The sequence below is a fragment of the Chiloscyllium plagiosum genome, chromosome 11 (genome assembly GCF_004010195.1).
Source record: "Chiloscyllium plagiosum isolate BGI_BamShark_2017 chromosome 11, ASM401019v2, whole genome shotgun sequence".
Lineage (NCBI taxonomy): Eukaryota > Metazoa > Chordata > Chondrichthyes > Orectolobiformes > Hemiscylliidae > Chiloscyllium > Chiloscyllium plagiosum.
Genome location: NC_057720.1, coordinates 84730617 through 84749934, shown reverse-complemented (window position 1 = coordinate 84749934; position 19318 = coordinate 84730617). Strand labels below are relative to the sequence as shown.

The 19318-nt window shown below is 42.0% G+C and overlaps 1 protein-coding gene across 7 annotated transcripts in view; it reads left to right on the top strand.

The window, feature by feature from the left end:
- Nucleotides 1-3882: 3882 nt before the first annotated feature.
- ralgps2 (Ral GEF with PH domain and SH3 binding motif 2) overlaps nt 3883-19318 on the top strand; it is a 519857-nt gene continuing 504421 nt past the window's right edge. For 4 of the 7 annotated variants that reach the window (XR_006313046.1, XM_043699974.1, XM_043699975.1 and 1 more), the window contains exon 1: nt 4397-4413. The gene's annotated coding sequence lies outside the window, so the exon portion shown is untranslated. Of the gene's footprint in view, nt 4193-4396; nt 4414-19318 lie in introns of those variants that run through there. The other 3 variants (XM_043699973.1, XM_043699970.1, XM_043699971.1) reach the window with 1 other exon arrangement.

The following is a 19318-nucleotide window of genomic DNA, read 5'->3' as shown; positions in this document are numbered from 1 at the left end:
AAAACAGAATGGCAGCATTGGTTAGCACGGTGGCAAGTGGTTAGCACTGCTGCCTTACAGCGCCAGAGACCTGGGTTCAATTCCCACCTCGGGCAACTGTCTGTGTGGAGTTTGCACATTCTCCCCGTGTCTGCGTGGGTTTCCTCCGGGTGCTCCGGTTTCCTCCCACAGTCCAAAAATGTGCAGGTCAGGTAAATTGGCCATGTTTAATTGCCCGTAGGTTAGGTGAAGGGATAAATGTAGGGGAATGGGTCTGGGTGGGTTGTTCTTCAGAGGGTTGGTGTGGACTTGTTGGGCTGAAGGGCCTGTTTCCACACTGTAGGGAATCTAAATCAAAACAGAATATAGGAGCAAATTACTGTCGATGCTGAAATCTGTACTGAAAACAAAAACTGTTGGAGATCACAGCAGATCAAGTAGCATCCGTGGAGAGACAGCAAGCTAACATTTCGAGTCTAGACGACTCTTCTTCAGAGCTGACATGGTGTGTAGTGTGGAGGTGGAATGCTGAAGAGAAACGGTGTTGTCAGTACAGATTAAGTGATCGAAATGTGAGAATGGCAGAACAGTAGCGAGTCTAACTGCTAAACTGGAAAGAACAGATGGTGCAACTGGAGTTGAGGGAAGGGGAGAAGACACGTGATGACTGAGAATGCGACAAATTAAGCTAAAAGAAAGGGAAGAAATGGGAGTGAACTCACAATCTTAAAGTATCGAACTCAATATTAAATCCAGAAGAATGTAAAGTGTTTAGTCTGACAATAAGATGCTGTTCCTCCAGTTTGTGCTGTGATTCGCTGGAGCATTGCAGTGTGCTGAGGACAGACGAGTAGGTATGAGAGCAGGAAGCTGTGTTAAAATTACCGGCTACGGGAAGGTCAAGGCCATGCCTGCACATGAACCTGGAAGTGTTCCGCAAGGCAGCCACCTAGTCTGTGTTTGATTTCTCCAATGTAGAGCAGGCCATATTGGCTGCAGCGAATGCAATAGACCAGATTGGAGAAGATACAGGTGAAAGCTTTTGGAATACTGCATGCAGTTCTGGTCTCTGTTATAGGAAGGATGTTGTGTAACTTGAAAAGGTTCACAAAAGATTTACAAGAATGTTGCCAGGGTAGGAGGTTATGAGCTAGGGAGAGGCTGAATGGGCTGAGGCTATTTTCCCTGGAGCATTGGATGCTGACATTATACAGAGGTTTATAAAATAATGAGGGGCATGGATAGAGTGAATATCCAAGGTTTTTTCCCTAGGACGGGGGAGTCAATAACTAGAACACATAGGTTGAAGGTGAGAGGGGCAAGATTTAAAAGGGACCTAAGGGGCAACTTTTTCACACAAAGGGTGGTACACGTATGGAATGAGGTGCCAGAGGAAGCAGTGGAGGCTGTACAGTTACAACATTTAAAAGGCATCTGCATTGGAAAATGAATAGGAAGTGTTTCGACGGATATGGGCCAAATTTTGGCAAATAGGACTAGATTAATTTAGGATATCTGGTCAGCATGGACGAGTTGAACTGAAGGGTCTGTTTCCATTCTGTCCAGCTCTATGACTTTTCCTCTGGGTGCTCCAGTTTCCTCCCACAGTCCAAAGATGTGACGTTAGGTGAATTGGCCATGCTAAATTGCCCGTAGTATTAGGTGAAGGGGTAAAGGTAGGGGAATGGGTCTGGGTGGGTTGCTCTTCGGAGCGTCAGTGTGGACTTGTTGGGCCGAAGGGCCTGCTTCCACACTGCAAGTAATCTAAATCTAATCTAAATGCTGCTTCACCTGTAAAGACTACTTAGGCCCTTGGATGATGAGCAGACAAGAGTTGAAGGGGCAGTTCTTGCACTTTCTGCAGTTACATGGCAAGATGCTGTGGGAAGGAGGGGTAGTGTTGGTGGTCATTGACGAATGGACTAGAGTCTCCCAGAGGGAACAAGGTGCAAGCATTATCCTGACCTTATCATAGTTGGTCGTTTTAACACAGCGTCATGCTCTCATACCCACTTGTCTGTCCTCGGTATGCTGTAACGCTCAAGCACGTCATAGTGTAAAGTCGAGGTACAACATCTCATTTTCAGACTAGGCACTTTACAATCTTAGTACAGAGGAACCTTGATTATCCAAAGATACAGGCAGGGAGTATTGTGCACGGTTAATCAAATTCCACATAATTGAATGCCGGATAACATGGTTTAGCCAAGCATCGGGACCCTGTGATCTTGCTGGATAATCCAATAATCAAATGCTGGATAATTGAGGTTCCTCTGTATTGAATTCCACAGCTTCAGATTGTGAACCCACTCCCATTTCTTCCCTTTCTTTTAGTTTTACTTGTTGCATTTTCTGTCATCATGTCCTCTCTCCCCTTCCCCAACTCCAGTTGCACCATCTGTTCTTTTCCAGTTTGGCAGTTGGACACACCATTGTTCTGCCTTTCTCACATTCTGATCACTTAATCTGAACTATCAATACCCTTTCTCCAACAGCACTCCAGCTCAACATTATTGCGTGAATACTGCCAACTCCACACTTCACAGCAGCTCTGAAAATGTCATCTATACTCAAAATGTTAACCTCCTCTCTCTCCGCGGATGCTGCCTGACCCGCTGGGATTTCCAGCGCTTTTTGTCTTTATTACAAAACAGAATTGTGAGCAAAATTAGAGTTTATGAAAAAAAATGGGACAGTACCAACATGGAAATGAAATTGACTGATTAACAGAAAAACAGAGACCAGTGGTGAAAGAATAATATAAAAGCAAAACCTAGCCCTAGCAACTGTAATGTATGCAATGCAAACACCTTCCAGAGGCTCAGTTCTGGGGAGTCCAAAACCCTAGAAATATGTGTGGGGAAGGGGGATAAGGCCCAGAGGGAGGACTGAAGTGTATGTGAAGATGCTCCTGGGGGAAGATACGTTCACAACAACAGAAGTTGTTGGGAGTAGGGAACACCCAATGTTGAAAGGAGGTGTTCCATTTTCTGGATTAGTGGTGCTGTAAAAGCACAGCAGTTCAGGCAGCATCCGAGGAGCAGTAAAATCGACGTTTCAGGCAAAAGCCCTTCATCAGGAACTCAAGACCTCAGCAGGGATACTTTTAAGATCAACTTTTACCACCAAACAAGTTGTCATTAATTATCCTCAACAGGGCAAAGTTTGACGAGCCAACCTGAGGCCCGGTCCTAAGGATGTGTAGGTTAGGTGCATTAGGGGAATGGGTCTGGGTGGGTTACTCTTCGGAGGGTCGGTGTGGACTTGGGCCAAATGGCCTGTTTCCACTGTAGGGATTCTATGAAAACTCCATGTGGCGGCCTAATGGATCGCATCTTTCATACTTTTATTTTTTGTCGTCACCTGTGGCTCGGATTCCAGTCCCTGGCATTTCGCGGTCTTTCTTGAACACAGCATCTCGGCTGGAGGTAGTATTGGGCAGACCCTGCAATGAGACTGCAGTTGGGAGTGTGGAAATTGCCCACCAGTCCGTCCTGCGAGGTTGCCGCGGAACCATGGATGGAACTGGGTAAAGTTATGTGCACAGTTTCACACCGACCGACTACAGTTTGCTGCGGGAGGGGACGACCGGGATCCCTCAACCCCCGACCCCACAGTCCCACTCCCTCTGCGCTGCACTTGAAACTCATGAACGAGGGCAAGAGATTTGCCTTCCGCATCGTGTTGCGGCTGCGAAAAAAAAACGCCGCGGTGACCGTTGTTTTTTTTTGCTGGAACAAAGGAAAGGTCAATGACTCCCGCCCCCGGGGACCAATATCTCGAAATTGTGCGTGTGTCAATGACTGCGACAAAAGGGACGGCCGAGGGAAGGACAGAAAATGGAGGGGGAGGGGCACGGCTGCGGGACGAGAGGCTGCGCGCGAGAGTTTTGTAACGTACCCTAGGGCGGCGCGCGAGTTACGGGCGGTGGTTGGGCGCACGCAGGCGCTCGTGCACGCTCGAGCTGCCTCTGAGCGCGGTTTGTACATGTGTGAGCGAGCGCGAGCGTGACCGTGTTTTCTCATCGGCCGCCCCTCCTCTCAGCGGGGAGCTCGCGACCCCCGCCAACAACAACAACAATAACAACAACAGCGACATCGACAACGACAGATTTCGGAGACCCACTTCGGGAATGAGACCTTGGGATGTACGCGACGGTCAGTGTCAGCAGCGACTGGTTTCTCGGCGCAGCATCAGTGTGGGCACGGCATAGGTCAGTCAGCCTCTGTTCCAGTCACATCTCTCTCTGTCTTTCTGTCCCTCTCACTCGCGTAACACACACACCGGCGTCACGCAGCCGTCCCGCGGGCCCCAGGCTTTCCGCGGTTTTTCGCCAAGCTGCCGGTTTAAAAACCTGCCTGTCGGGATGAAGGGGTGGGGGGAGGGGTTAGCCAGGACTTCAGAAGATGCATGCGGGAGGAGCTATGGAAGGAGGTAACAACAGCTCTCACTCCCATGTTTTGGTGACTGTCGAGCCGGTTTGTGACGGCTGTCCGGACTTTGATACCACCACTCGGTCAAATGTTGTCTTTATAATCAAGGGCCGTCGCTCCGTCCTCTCCTCCGGCTTTGCCACTCGGTGATTGTTAGGACCTTTGAGTCAATTCCCTATCATTTAAATCCTGCTTTAACAAATCCCCCGGTCTGAGCTGAGGATCAAAATGATTTATTGCATAGTTGAAAAAAAATCAGTTTTGTGTAAACTTGCATACCAACACAGCCACACCATAGATACATTTCAAAATGGGAAGATTTGTGCCATTGACAGTGTAGCTGTCGGCGTACTCAACGATCGACTAACATCCATTCAGTTCTGCACACCTAAATTATTGTGTTTTTTTTGTCGCGATGTAAAGTTCATGAAGTCTCGTGGCAGTAAATTGTCACCTTCGTTATAAGTTCAATTTCTGGCTTCAGTTTTGAAATCTGAACATAAAAATTAAGCTAGATATTTTCTAATCAACCTGTTCAGAGATGTTGTGACACATTTCTGGATCAGATGGCACTTGAACCTAGATCCCCTGGCTCAGAAGTCTGAACACCAGCATTGACCTGCAAGTGTCTTTCCCCATTAAATTCATTTTTATTCATTTACAGGATGTGGGTGAAGTTGGCTAGGCCAGCATTTATTGCACATCCCTAACTGCCCAGAGGACAGTTAAGAGTCAATTACATTGCTGAGTGTCTGGAATCATATGTGGGCCGGACCAGGTAAGGATGGCAGTTTCCTTCCCTAAATGATATTAGTGTTCCTCTGATCCACTCCACTTGAACTAACTAGTTGACCTTTTTTGATAGATAAAATACATTAGATTTTGGTTGCCGTCAGTCCTTAAAATGTTAATGATAGGGAAAGTTGAAACTTTATTGCTGGAACAGCACAGCAGGTCAGGCAGCATCCAGGGAACAGGAGATTCGACGTTTCGGGCACAGGCCCTTCTTCGGCCTGTGCCCGAAACGTCAAATCTCCTGTTCCCTGGATGCTGCCTGACCTGCTGTGCTGTTCCAGCAATAAAGTTTCAACTTTGTGATCCAGCATCTGCAGACCTCACTTTCTCCTTAATGATAGGGAAATGCTTGACTTATAGCTGAAGTAAGAGGAACCACATAACACAAGTTGATTATAAATATTATTGATTCTTATGACTGAAAGTTGATGTGTGATAAAGTTGATGTTTGGTATATTTGCATTATTGAAAAGTGCTGACTTCAGTAATTACTGTAATCTATGATTTGGAGATGCTGGTGTTGAACTGGGGTGTACAAAGTTAAAAAATCACACAACACCAGGTTGCCACACCAGGAAGCTAGTGTGCTTCCAATTAAACCTGTTGGGCTATAACCTGGTGTTGTGATTTTCAATACTGTAATCTATGGTAGCAACTCTGTAATGCTATACAGCTGCTCCTTTGAAGCACCATTGTTTTTCTTGTCCATCTGTCTGTGTTGTTGGTAGTTAGGTCCCAGGTGGGGATGGAGTTAAAAGCTTGTTGTCCAGTTCTACTGGAAGCAATAAAAATTATTTTTGTCAGAAAGGAAGTTTTTTCCAAAGGATATTGATTGAAGGCCAAGACTGCACAATGGTTTTCTCAAAACGTAACGAAAATTGAAAAATTTATAAATAGTGAAATAACCTCAGAAAGGTATAGTTGCATTTTGGATATTTCTAACATCTCTTGTCCCTGAGTGCAAGATACCTAGAGGTTTTATGTGTATTGTTGATGGGTTGCCTATTCTAAACTTAAAACTTGAAGAAAGACAGAATCTAAAGAATTATGGATGTTGGAAATCAGAAATAAAAACAGAAATTACTGAGAAAAACCCAGCAGGCCTGGCAGCATCTATGGAGAGAAATCAAGCCTGATGTTTTGGGTCCAGTGACCCTTCCTCAGAACTGTTCTCAGACCTGCTGTGTTTTACAGAAATTTTTGTTTTGTTTCTTAAAACTTGACTGTTTTCTATGAATAAATAAACTTTAGTCATTTCAAAACATTTAACATTCTTAAATGCCTTGCTGTTTTGAAGAAGATAATAAGAAACATTCCTTCTGACTCCTTTTTTTGTTGATAAAGCACTTTAGATCATGTCATTACTTGGATATAAATTTAATTAATGGACAATCAAATATTTCTTGCTTTTGAATTTTTCACTTTGAAGCACCCATTTAATGAGTGGATGATACTTGTATTGAAGTCAGAAGGTGTCTGTTCAAAATACACATGAACACATAGTTATGTTACCATTCTAATATATAGTAATTGCTGAATTGCCACAAGTGCTTTCTTTCATAATCTGAGATCCCATATACATAATCAGATCAAGAAGTCATCTAGTTGAACTTGCCACTTCCATCCCTCAACTAATGTGTCATTGGATGAATTGGTCACTAATTGAACAATTTTTGAGACCTTGCTGAATACAAATTGGCTTCAGTGTTTCTTCCAAGATAGGATGGAATGTTGCATGGAGGGGGAACTTACAATTGGTGGTGTTTCCACCCCCAATAGACTGCCCTTGTCCTTCCAGATGGTAAAGGTTGCAGGTTTGGAAGATGTGGTTGATTGAGCCATATTGAGATGCTGTAGTGTATCTTGTTGATGGCACAAGTGCACTGCTGCTACTATGCCTCACTGGTAGACGGAGAGAATTTTTGAAGTGGGAGATAGGTAGCCAGTTAAATAGGTTGCTTTGTCCCGGATGATGTAAAGCTTTTTGCGAATTGTGTTCTCCTGCACAGATGTTTTGAGCCTTGTAAGTGGACATGCTTTGGGGAATTGGGAAGTAAGTTATGTGCTGTAGAATTCCCTGATTTGCTCTTGTATTTTTATGGCTTGACCAGTTCGGTTTGTGGTCGATGATAACCACCAGATGTTGATCAAGGATTCTGTGATGGTAATGCCATTGAATGTCAAGGGCTGATTCTCTCATTGGTAATAGTCCTGTATGGAATGAATATTACTTGCTGCTTATCAGCCCTGGATGAATGTTGAATGCAATCATTCGTGATCAATTAAGAGTCATTTGTGAATTAGCATACTAGGAGCAGCACCAGAGTGTCAACCTGGTGAAGGTACCAAATAGGACTAATTGAGCTCTAAAAGCATGGAGCTGTTTTTTTGTTTTTGTTTATTCATTCACAGGATGATTCACAGGTGTCACTGCCCATCCCTAATTGTCCAAAGGATAGTTAAGAGTCACTTGCATTGCTGTGGTTCTGGAGTTACATGTAGACCAGACTGGGAAGAATGATAGTCAAGAAGTGTGATGCTGGAAAAGCACTGCAGGTGAGGCAACATCCAAGGATCATGAGAATTGACATTTTGGCATAAGCCCTTCGTCAGGAATGATAGTTTCCTTCCCTGGATGACATTAGTGAACCAGGTGGGTTTTTTCCTGATAATCAACAATGGTTTCACACTCATCCTTAGACTCTTAATTTCAGACATTTTGTTGAATTCAAATTCCACCATGCCATGGCAGATTTGAACCCACGTCCACAGAACAATACCCGGGTCTGTGGATTAATAGTCTTGTGATAATACCATCACCTCTTTTGATCTAAGCCCTGGAGGTCTGCCACGTACATTTGTGAATGACGATTGACAAAAACAAATATCCCATTCTGTCTCCCTCCTGTCATGACAGCCCTGCAGGTGCAGCTTTCCAAGGTTCCCATCATATAAGTGCAAATGGTAAGGCTGTAGTATTTGCAGCAATGTTCAGTGAGAAGTGCCGAGTGGATGATCTATCTTGGCCTTCTTCAGTGGTTCTCAGCATCACAAATGCTAGGTCTTCAACCAGTTCAGTTGACTTCATGTTTGAACAAGAAATGCCAGGAGGCACTGTATACTGAAAAGTTTATGAGGCCTGACAACTTTCCAGCAATAGTCTTAAAGAATTGTACTCTGGAATTTGCAGCACCCCTAGCCATGCTGTTCAAGTACAACTACAATACTGACATTTAACCGATAATGTGGACAATTGCCCAGGTATCTCCTGTACACAAAAACCAGGACAAATATAAACCAGCCAATTATTGTCTCATTTGTCTGTTCTTGATAATTAGTAATATGATGGAAGGTGTTGTCAACAGCACTTGCTTAGCTCACTGATACTCAATTTGGGTTCTGACAGGACCACTCAGCATCTCACCTCATTACAGCCTTAGTCCAAACATGGGCAGGAGAGTTGAATTCCAGAAGTGAAATGAGAGTGACTACCTTTGACATCGAGGCTGCATTTGAGTGAGTGTGGCATCAAGGGACCCTAGCAAAATTAGAGTCAACAGGATTGGGGAAAACTGTACGCTGGTTAAAGTCATACCTGATACATATAGAGATGATTGTGGTAGTTGGAGGTTAGTCATCTTGCTTCCAGCACATCACAGCAGGAGTTCCTTGGAGTGTGTTCTAAGTACAATGCTGGATAGATGGCCTTAGTAATGATCTTCCCTCTGTCATAAAGTCAGAAAAGGAGATTTTGCTGATGATTGCACATTGATCAGTACCATTCATGACTCCTCAAATACTGAAACAATCCATGTCTAAATGCAGCAAGGCCTGGACAACATCCAGTTTTGGGCTGACAATGACATTTGCGCAATGCAACAGCTAGATAATGACCATATTCTACAAGAGAGAATCTAATGGTTGCACCTTAATTGTATAACATTGCCATCACTCGATCCCCCACTGTCAACATCCGGAGTTACCACTGACCAGAAACTGAACTGGGTTTGCCATATAAATACTGTCATTATAAGAGCAGGTCATAGCACACTGGCCTGAGGAACATCTGCAGATATGTCCTGAAACGAAGGTGATTGACATCCTAAAACATTTCATCACATCCTTTGTGCTCACCATGACTCCAAGCAGTGGCGTTTCCCCCGATTCCCATTGACTTCTGTTTTGCTGGATTTCTTGTTGCCATACTTGGTCAGATGCTGCCTTAACATTAAGGGCAGTCCCTGTTATCTTTCACGTGGAATTCAGCTGTTTTATCAGGGTGTCATGAGGTCAAGTTTTAAGTAGCCCTGGTAGGACCTGAAGTGAGCATCAGTGTCACACACCTATTATATAACTGTCCTTTGATTGCATTGTTGGCTACCCTTTTTGTGACTTGTCAGTTGAGAGTAGTTTAGTCAGTATTTGGTTGGTTGAATTTGTTCCTTTTTTTTAGTGGACAGGACATATGTTGGTAAATTTCCACATTGCTCACTGGATACCAGTGTTATGTTATTTATACTGGAGCAGCTTGGCCAAAGGGCAGCCATTTTTGGAGTAGAGGTCTTTAGCTCACTTTCTAAGATGTTGACAGTGCCCATAACCTTTGCAGTATTCAGTGCCTTTCTAATATGTGGAGTGTATTGAATTTGCTGTAGATTAGTTTCTGTGATTTGGCAATCTTGTGAGGAGCCTGAGATGGATCATATTATTTGACACTTCTGTCTGATAATTGCAAATGATTCAGCCTTGTCTTTTGCACTGTTATGATGAGCTGCCCCATTATTTGAGAATGGGGATGTTTGGAGTTGCTGGTATCAGTCAATTATTTAGTTGTCCACCACCATTCAAGTCTGGATGTGGCAGGTTTGCAGCGTTTGGATTTGTTGTAGAATTGCTTAATTCAGCCCATTGCATTCTAATTCTACTGTCTGGCATGCAGGTAGACCTGTATGGTAGTCTCATAAGGTTGACATCTTATTTCTAGGTCATCTTGAGGCTGCTGTGGGCATGGCCAGCTGCAATCTTCATTAAACCAGGTTTGATTTCAGATGGCTCAGTGGTAATATCGTGACACTAGCAATCCAGAGACCGGGCTAATGCTGTTAAGACACAGATGTGGCTCCCATCACAGCAGCTGGGGGAATTTAAATTCTATTATAGTAAAATTTGGAACATAAAGTTAGTCACTATAAAGGTGATCGTGAAGCAATCATTGTTGTAAACAATGTTGTAGTCAATTGTCATTGTGATTCAGTAATGCCCTTTCGAGATGGAAAATAATATCCTTCTGGCCTATACGTGACTCCAGACCTGCAACAGTGTGGTTGACTCTGAAATGTGTTGCCACCTCTGGTGGGTCTGTCCCGCTGCAGGGACAGGACATACTGGAATGGTACAGGATATATTGGATGTGATGGTCATATTTGGGACATTATAAAGTATGAGTCAGTGAGTATTACTATATCAGGATATTGCTTAACAAATCTGTGGAACACCTTTCCCAATTTTGGTACAAACCCCCAGATATTTATAAGCAGGATATTGTGGGATTGACAGTGCTTGCTTTGTGTTTTTTCAGTGCTGTGAGGTCGGTCTGATTTCATTTTCTTTTAAGCTGCAGAATGATTTGGTGCAACGTAGCGCCTTGCTCGCCACCGCAGTAGGCATTTAAGCGGTAATCACATTGCTGTAAGTGTGGTATAACTCTACGCAAGAGCAGTTAAGTTGTGGCAGATTTCTTTTCCTGAAGGACGTTAGTGAGCCAGATGGGATTTTATGACAATCGAAGGTAGTTTAATGAGACTGGCTTTTAATTCCAGATTTAGGAAATGAATTTAAAGACTGTCAGCTAGAAGTTAATTCACTAAGAGAATGTTTTTAATTCAGTGAGGTGGAGAATTGTGGAGTGAATCTTGTGCATAGGAATACATTATATGCTACATATAAACCATTTTCAATACCAATTTTAGTTTTAGGTTGCAGAGCTAAGCAGGTGCAAAAAGAATTCACGCATAAACTAAATTCATATATTGTAAACAGTGCAGAAAATTATACAAGGTGTATTTGATCTTGTTTCAATTTTAGATTGTTGCAGAATCTTAGTGTCATCCCGTTTCCCCCCTTAGTCGAGGCAAAACTGAGAGACACTATAGTTTTGCCTCCTTCATCTTTATTCCGGGCCCTGGAGAGAGAGAACACGATCGCTCATGTGCATAGGGACATGGGTTCATGGTCCTCTATGTGGTCATTTTACAGGGAGGAGCATCCAGATAAGGCAGCATACATATTAATTGGGTGACCATTACTATCAATAACAGAGACCAAGTCCTCTGGTGTTATACAATGAATGTTCTTAACTTTAACTAGCTTCACATAATGAATACTTCTCACCTTGTTAAACTGACCTTACATACTGAATGTTTCCAATATTGTTAAATGGCTCTACATAATGAATGCTTTTCCACCTTGTTAACCCATTACCCTTGCCTCCAGCACTCCATTGTTAACTGTAAGTTCTTATCTGATCTGAGTTATGCTCAGTTGAACCTCTTGTTTCACAAAACTCAAAACTTAATTCTTTCCCTCCCTGCTTATACCCTATACACATTTATCATTAGTGGTTTCTTCAGTTAAACATTTTACACAAGTTTTGAAGCTTACTTAGTCAAATCAAATGTGTCCATATTTTGCCTGCTATTAAACATGGAATTTCACAGTTGCTTCTCATGGAGAATCAAATTCAAACACAAGTGTCAGTTTTAAATTGTTTGTACACAACAACAATTTATATGTTATATGATATCTTTATCCTGAGGTGCTTAAAAAATAAAATGCAGTGCTGAAATGGGAGGTAGGAATGATGACAAATTTCTACCAATAAGATAAGTTTTAAAGGAGCCTCTTGGAGGAAGTTATCAAAGTGAAGAATCCACAAGGTTTGGGGAGAAAATTTCAATGTGTGGGAGTTAGACATTCTGGAGATATATGTGGTGGCACTGTACCAGAGGAGCAGCAACCTTTGGAAATGGAAGAGAGGGAATCTGCGGAGTAGTAGGAAGTTTTCAGAGTGTGAGAAATTGCATAGGTTTTAGAGAGGTGAAGCGATGAAGTGATTTAAACACATGGATAATAATGATATGAGCTATTATTCATGGGCAGCAGAGCTTTGCATGAGTTGAAATTTACAGGAATTGAAAGCAGCGAGGGCAGTTGAGAGCATTTTAATAGTAGAACCTGGAGGTGACAGCATTTTCAGAAGGTTTAAGAAAGAGAACAGGATTAAAAATATTAAAACTTCTTTCTGTACTGTTGACATCCCAGGAGGGATTTGGAGCTAACCCTGCCAGCGTGGGATGAAAATCCATTTATTTTTGATGCTGTGGCTGTAATGAGGTAGATGAATATGAAATCACGAGTCCCATTGAGCTGGACTTGAGGAATGGGGTTTGGGTCTTTTGGTATGGGGTTTTTCAAAGATTGCAGAGAAGGGATGAATGATAGTGTACTAGATCAGGGGGTATCATTTACGACCGTGGTTCCAATTTTTTCTTTTTGTGGAAGAGTTTGAATCTTGATTGGAATGATTGAACTTGGGAGTTGTGGGAAAGATTATGGGTTGGGAGGCAAAATATATTTTAAGACTTCAGAAAAGAGAGATTAGAGTTGGAGAATACAGAATAACATCGATTATCCAAATGAGATGGGCGGAGAGTATTTTGTTTGGATAACTGATTTGTTTGGATAACGGATAATATTTTTACGGGACCTTGAGATCTTGTTCGGATAATTCAAAATTCAGATAATTGACATGGGGATAACTGAGGTTGTTCAGTATTTTGCAAGGACCTGGGAATTGAGGGTGAATTTTGAAGAGGTAATTTTGAAAGCTGATACCTTCGAAAAAAAAGAACCATTTAAGATGGAGGCTAGGAAGAGGCTGTGGTTATCACTTTTGTGGGATTGAGGAGAATGGAACAGTTGATGGGTTTTACTTAGTAATTTTCAATATCAAATGGTACTAGTGCCTTAAGTCTCTCCTTGAGATTCACATGTATAGTATTATGTTGGTGAGTTAATCAGATATGACTTTTATGGGTTTTGTTATGGACACTCAAGGACACACGGGAGGTGATGGCCTAGTGGTATTAATCCAGAAACTTAGCTGATGTTTTGGGGATCCGGGTTCAAATCCCACCATGGCAGATGTTGAATTTGAATTCAATAAAAAATGTCTGGAATTAAAATCTATTGATAACCATTACAATTGTCAATTATTGAGAAAAAAAACCCATCTGGCTCACCAATATCCTTCAGTGCCATACTCGCATGGTCTGGCCTACATGTGAGTCAAAGTCACAGAAATGTGGTTGACTGTTACCTGCCCTCTGAAAGGGTCTCGCAAGCCACGTAGTTGTATCAATCACTACAGTAATGACTGAAATGAGGTCAGCCAGCTAGACCTTATGGAATATGAGTTCCCTGATTGAGGCTATTAATCTGCTCCAATCATAGAGACCTGGCTGACATAACAGGTTGAATGTCAGGGATATTGGCACTCAGTGAGAGATAGTACTATAGTTAAACACTGGGCATTTGGAAATGTCGTTTCATGATGGGATACTGGCTGCTGTTTGTTGGAAAGCTTGACACATTTGACCTTGCCATTGAGGATTGGTGCCAGTATTTGGAACGACTGCATTACATTTGTGGACAATAAACATTGTGGCAAATGAAAAACAATGCCTAATTCTCCTAACAGCCTGTGGAGTTGCAGCTGTTTCTGTCGTTAGCAACCTAAATTTTCCTGAGATACCAGATACTGAAACCTTTCACAATTAACTGATGTAGTTAAGTTCTATTATGACCCTAAGCCGCCTTTAATTCTGAGATACTATCACTTTTACCCCAATACAGAGGAATATGGGGTTTTTGGCGAGGTTAAGATGACTGGCAGAAGCCAGTGAATTTGACTTAACCTTCAATGAGACACCGAGAGATTGGTATGTGGGATTAATGATGTAACTATGCAACAACACCTACTTGCTGAAGCTCACCTGGATTTATAATTGGCTTTATCATTGGAAAATGTGGGATGGTGTGTGTTATTTGCAAGGTATTCCAATGAAGTGGACACCCTCGCAGTCTGACTGAGCTTGGGGAATACCATTTGAGACAGGCAACTGCATAGCCTCAGTCAAGAAATACCCTGCTTAGAGTAACTTTAGGGCAGCTCCCAGCAAAAACTCTAAAACAAAGCCACGACTTTGCTAAACAGAATTTTCTTCAGGATCCTGCTGGTAAGACATTATTATTATTGTTGTTGATATGCAGACTCGAAACAGCAACAGAGTCCTACCAGACTTAAATTGTGTAAGTTAACTCATAGGGCAGTATCCATGAGAGTTCATACACAATCTGGCATCCGTTCTGGCACTGTTGCATCAACTCTTTAAAAAGGATCAGCCTCGGACATGGTGTCATAGACAAACCCTAGCTTTCAATAATGTAGAGAAACAACTGTTATCCTCTGATGTGTTGGTGCACTATGATCCCAAGAAAGATGTGGTATTGACATGTGATGCCTCCCCGCATGGCATTAGTTCATAAGTGACCAAAACGAGAGGAATGCCCAATAACCTTTGCATCCAAGACCTTGGTTAAGGCAGAGTGTAAATACACCCAAATAGAAAAAGAAGGATTGGCGGTCATATTTGGAATTAGAAAGTATGGATGAAAATTCATGATAATCATGGACTCCAAACCCCTACTCTCTCTACTTAAAGAGGACAAGGAAGTGCCGCTCATTGTTTCAGGCCGCATTCGGTAGTGGGCTCTAATACTAAGTGCTTTTAATTACAGATTAGAACACTGTCTGGGAGGCTGAGTAGCACATGTGGATGCATTGACCCACCTTCCCTTAGCAGGTACACCACCGTCTAATGGAAGAATCTGTAATAAGATTCAATTTTCTGGACACACTACCAGTTACATCTATCAATTTGATTTTGGACACGGACAAATCCAGTTTTTTTTCCAAACTGAGACAATTGGTATTCATAGGAGAAACCAAAGAGCTGTCACAACTGGAGTTAATGCCTTTTGGACCCAGAGAACCAGCTCACAGTAGAGGATGGCATATTGTTACAGGGAGTGCGAATGATTGCCCCAAGCAAAAGTCGCTGTCACATATTGGCTGAGCTCCACCAGGGCTATCCAGAGGTCTCCAAAATGAAGATGTTGGTGGGGAGTCATGTCTGATGGCCACATTAGTGGCACCCAGAGTGCCAACAAGGACAAATATTATTGCTAGCAGTTGCTCCACACCCATGGGAATGGCCGGGTAAAATTTGGACTTTTTTGTATGTCGATAATGTGGATCCTTTCATGGGTTCAACATTTTTAGTAATTTTAGACACTCAAAGTGGTTGGATTTTCATAGGGTCCATTTGTCAAACACTACAGAAAAGCTGTGCACATCGTTTCAACACATGGCACCATGAAAGTGTTGTTCATAAATACGAGCCATAATTTAACGAGCAGGAACTTTAGTTAAAGTTGAATGGGATTTGACACGTAAGGACAGCTCCATACCACCCATCATCCAGTGGCTTGGCAGAAAGTGCAGTCCCAACTTTGAAGGCAGGACTGAAGAAACAACCTCACTAGATACCAAGTTGTCTTGGTTCTTGTTTGATTATAGGACCACCCGACATGCAATTACAGGGATAACACCGGCAGAGTTGCTAATGGATAGAAGACTCTGCACCAGGTTAAGTCTGATCTTTTGGAATCTGGGTGGGAGGGTGAAATGGCATTAGAATCTTCAATGCCAAATCCAAGACTGCCAAGCAAGAGAGACCTTTGATACAGGGGATAAAGATCGGTGCAAGAATCATGGAAATGGCCCTGCATGAGTAAGTGGCATAATCGAAACAAGGTCACGACCAGTGACTTTTAAAGTTCGGATAGGTATAATCATCCTGAATAAGTATGTGGACCATTTGAAAGCTACAAATTCGCAGGCTGTTTGGGAGTAAAACTTGACCTTTAGAACTTTTTGAGAGTACTTCTGGAACCCATTGATTCACCCTCCATCAAACATCGTCAAGCCTTCTGAATCAGACATAACAGAAGTAACCACTTTGATGCTGGTGCCATTGAAAAATGTGTGTGAAAATTTACTGAAGTGTTCCAGGCAGAAAAGGCAAGTTCCTGTTCGTTGCACATCATGTGTTTTGGATGCGGATTTGGAACCTGACCTGGTGCTAAAAGTTTCCAGGAGACTCTCAAAATCTGAGGACTTGGGGATGTAGTGATTATAACAAGGTCAGCCAGCTGGACCTCATTGAATATCAGTTCCCTGATTGGGGTTATTAATCTTCAATCAGGGAGGTCTGGCTAATATAAAATATTGAATGTCAGGGATACTCTAGTGACTGACTGAGTGAAAGGCAGTACGTCATCAACAACTGGGCAACTTTAAATAAAGGATACTGATCTCTGAAGAATTATTTCAGCTCCAAAGTCTCAAAAAAGAAATTAAATTGGATGGACCACCTGGTCACAGAACAGGGACTGTGTCAGTTAAAGAGGACAGCTCAGTACTACCTTCTCAAGGGCGACTAGGAATGGCCAATAGATGTTGGCCAGCAAGTGATGCCATTTCTCACGAGTAACTTAAAAAGCACACAACTCTTTTGGTCAAACACAAATCTATGTTAAAAATTGTGGTACTGGAAAAGCACAGCAGGTCAGGAAGAATCCGAGGAGCAGAGTTGCTATTTTGGACCTAAGCCTGGACATTCCTGATGAAGGACTTATGCCCAAAATGCTGACTCTCCTGCTCCTCGGATGCTGTCTGACTTGCTGTGCTTTTCCAGCGCCACACTTTTTGACTCTGATTCTCCAGCATCTGCAGTCCTCACTTTCTCTCAAACACAAGTCTATTGCAATCACTTTACTCTATACCCTTGTATATAATGCCTGTGGTTATCTTGAACTTATTTGAACATATTCACTTCTAGTTATTATATCCCCGTGTCTTTCTTTCTCCATAGATTTTCATAGTCTTGTTTTATCTAGGTCGTCGTAAAATGCAACACTTGACATGTCTCCAGGTTAGCTTGCAATATTTTTGGTAGTCTTTACTTTCTTTAATCCACTTTTTATTTTGTTCTTATGCATTTATATAAAAGTCCAAAAGTGGCCATGACATTGTGCTTTGGATTATATCTTTTACAACCTTTCTCTACACCCATGAGTCATATTTACCTGTTAGTCATAGCTGTACCCATCTGCCCTTTTCCCTGTTAATCAACCAGCTGGCATATACTCTTTAAGCATACACCTAAATTTTTATAATGACACTTCGTTGAATATAATTTGAACATCCTATACCTACAGTCTCATTATTTAATTATTCACTTAAAGATATAAAATGTGTTGATCCCAAGTCACCTTTAAAACATCAGTGTTTTGTTCTCTAGCTTATCTTTTACATATATAAGTACCTGCAAACGTAATTTTAGGGGTGGGAGGGAAGGAGACAGCCAGAAGAAGATTGTGTTTCTATCAAGTGTATCAAGTTCCAAAAGTTAAAACAAGAGAACTACGATGCTGCAGTTTGCTATTTGGAGGAGTGAGTGGCCCTGAAATCTTGGACTGAGCTGGAGGTCAGTTTAGTCCTGTAGTCTTTGTCTCTGAAAAAATCAGTTACCATTGCGTAGATAGAAAATGAACGTAGAAACCTATGGTTTACTTAGTAGACTACCATATCAGGAAATCTACTTGTTGATTATTACAGTTGAATGTGAGACAAATCATTCCCCCATTGCTCCACTAGTGCATCATTCATTTGAATGTGATGATTGAGGTGGAGACGATGGTATTGCCGCAGTGCTTGTAATCGAGAGGTCCAGGTAATATTTTTGGGATCTGGATTCAAAACATACCATAACAAATGATGGAGTATGAATTCAATAATTATATGGAATTAAAAATCAAATAATGACCATGAGATCATTATCCTAAAAATCCATGTGGCTTACTACTGGAGTTTGGGGAAGGAACCTGCTGTCCTTACTTGGTCTGGCCAATGTGTGACTGCATACTCATGACCAAGTGTTTTACTGTGAAATGGCCTAGCAAGCCACTTAGTTATAACAACTACTAGAAAGTTTCAAAGAAGGAATGAACCTTGATGGACCACCGAGCATCAACGAAAACACTGACAAACATAGGCCTACAAAGTCCTTCTTATTTCTGCCTGGGGTATAGTGAAAAAGTTGGGAGAGCAGATGCGCAGATTAGTCAAGCAACAGCCTTGCAGTCATGTCTTTACATTGAGAGTACTCAACATAATGTTGCATGACACTATCACCATGCAAACTGGGATAAACGTTGAACAGGTCTAGCAACTCAGATTGGATGTCCATGAGGTGCTATGAACCATCAGCAGAAGCAGAATTGTACCTCCATTGCTTAGTGTATCTCCCACTCTACCATTGTGAATGGTTGTGGGCAATTAAGCAGCTCATTGAAGGAAGTGTCTCCAAAAGTCTCCAATTTGGTGAGCCCAGCACACCAGTGTAAAAGTTGAGGCCAAAGTATTTGTAACAATCTTTAACCTGAAGTGCTAAGTGGATGATTCATTTTGGTCTTCCATTGACCAGAAACAGGCAGTAAATGCTGGCGCAGCAATTGAATCCTACATCCTATGAATGAACAAAAAAACATTTGGTTATCAAAACGGCCAGTTGCTTCTCTAGTATTATTCAGAATAAAAGTAGTCACCAGGCTTATTTAATAAATTCAAAATAATTAATTTACTATAACTTGATTCTTAAAGCAGGTAGCAATTAATATTTAACATTTAAACTGTGATCTGGAAGTAAAAGTTCATTCATTTAATCTCACTGAGGCGCGCACAAGATAAAGAAAGACCAGCCTCTGCAGCTATGACTTAAAAAGTCAAAAGGAAAAATACACACTCTGTATGAGCCAAAGATTTGGAAACAAAGGATGGAGTGTGATGATTTCTCAAAGCAAAATTGCTGACAGATGTCAATTGGGCAGATATCCAGTTCTGATTCCAACCATCTTGGATGGTCACA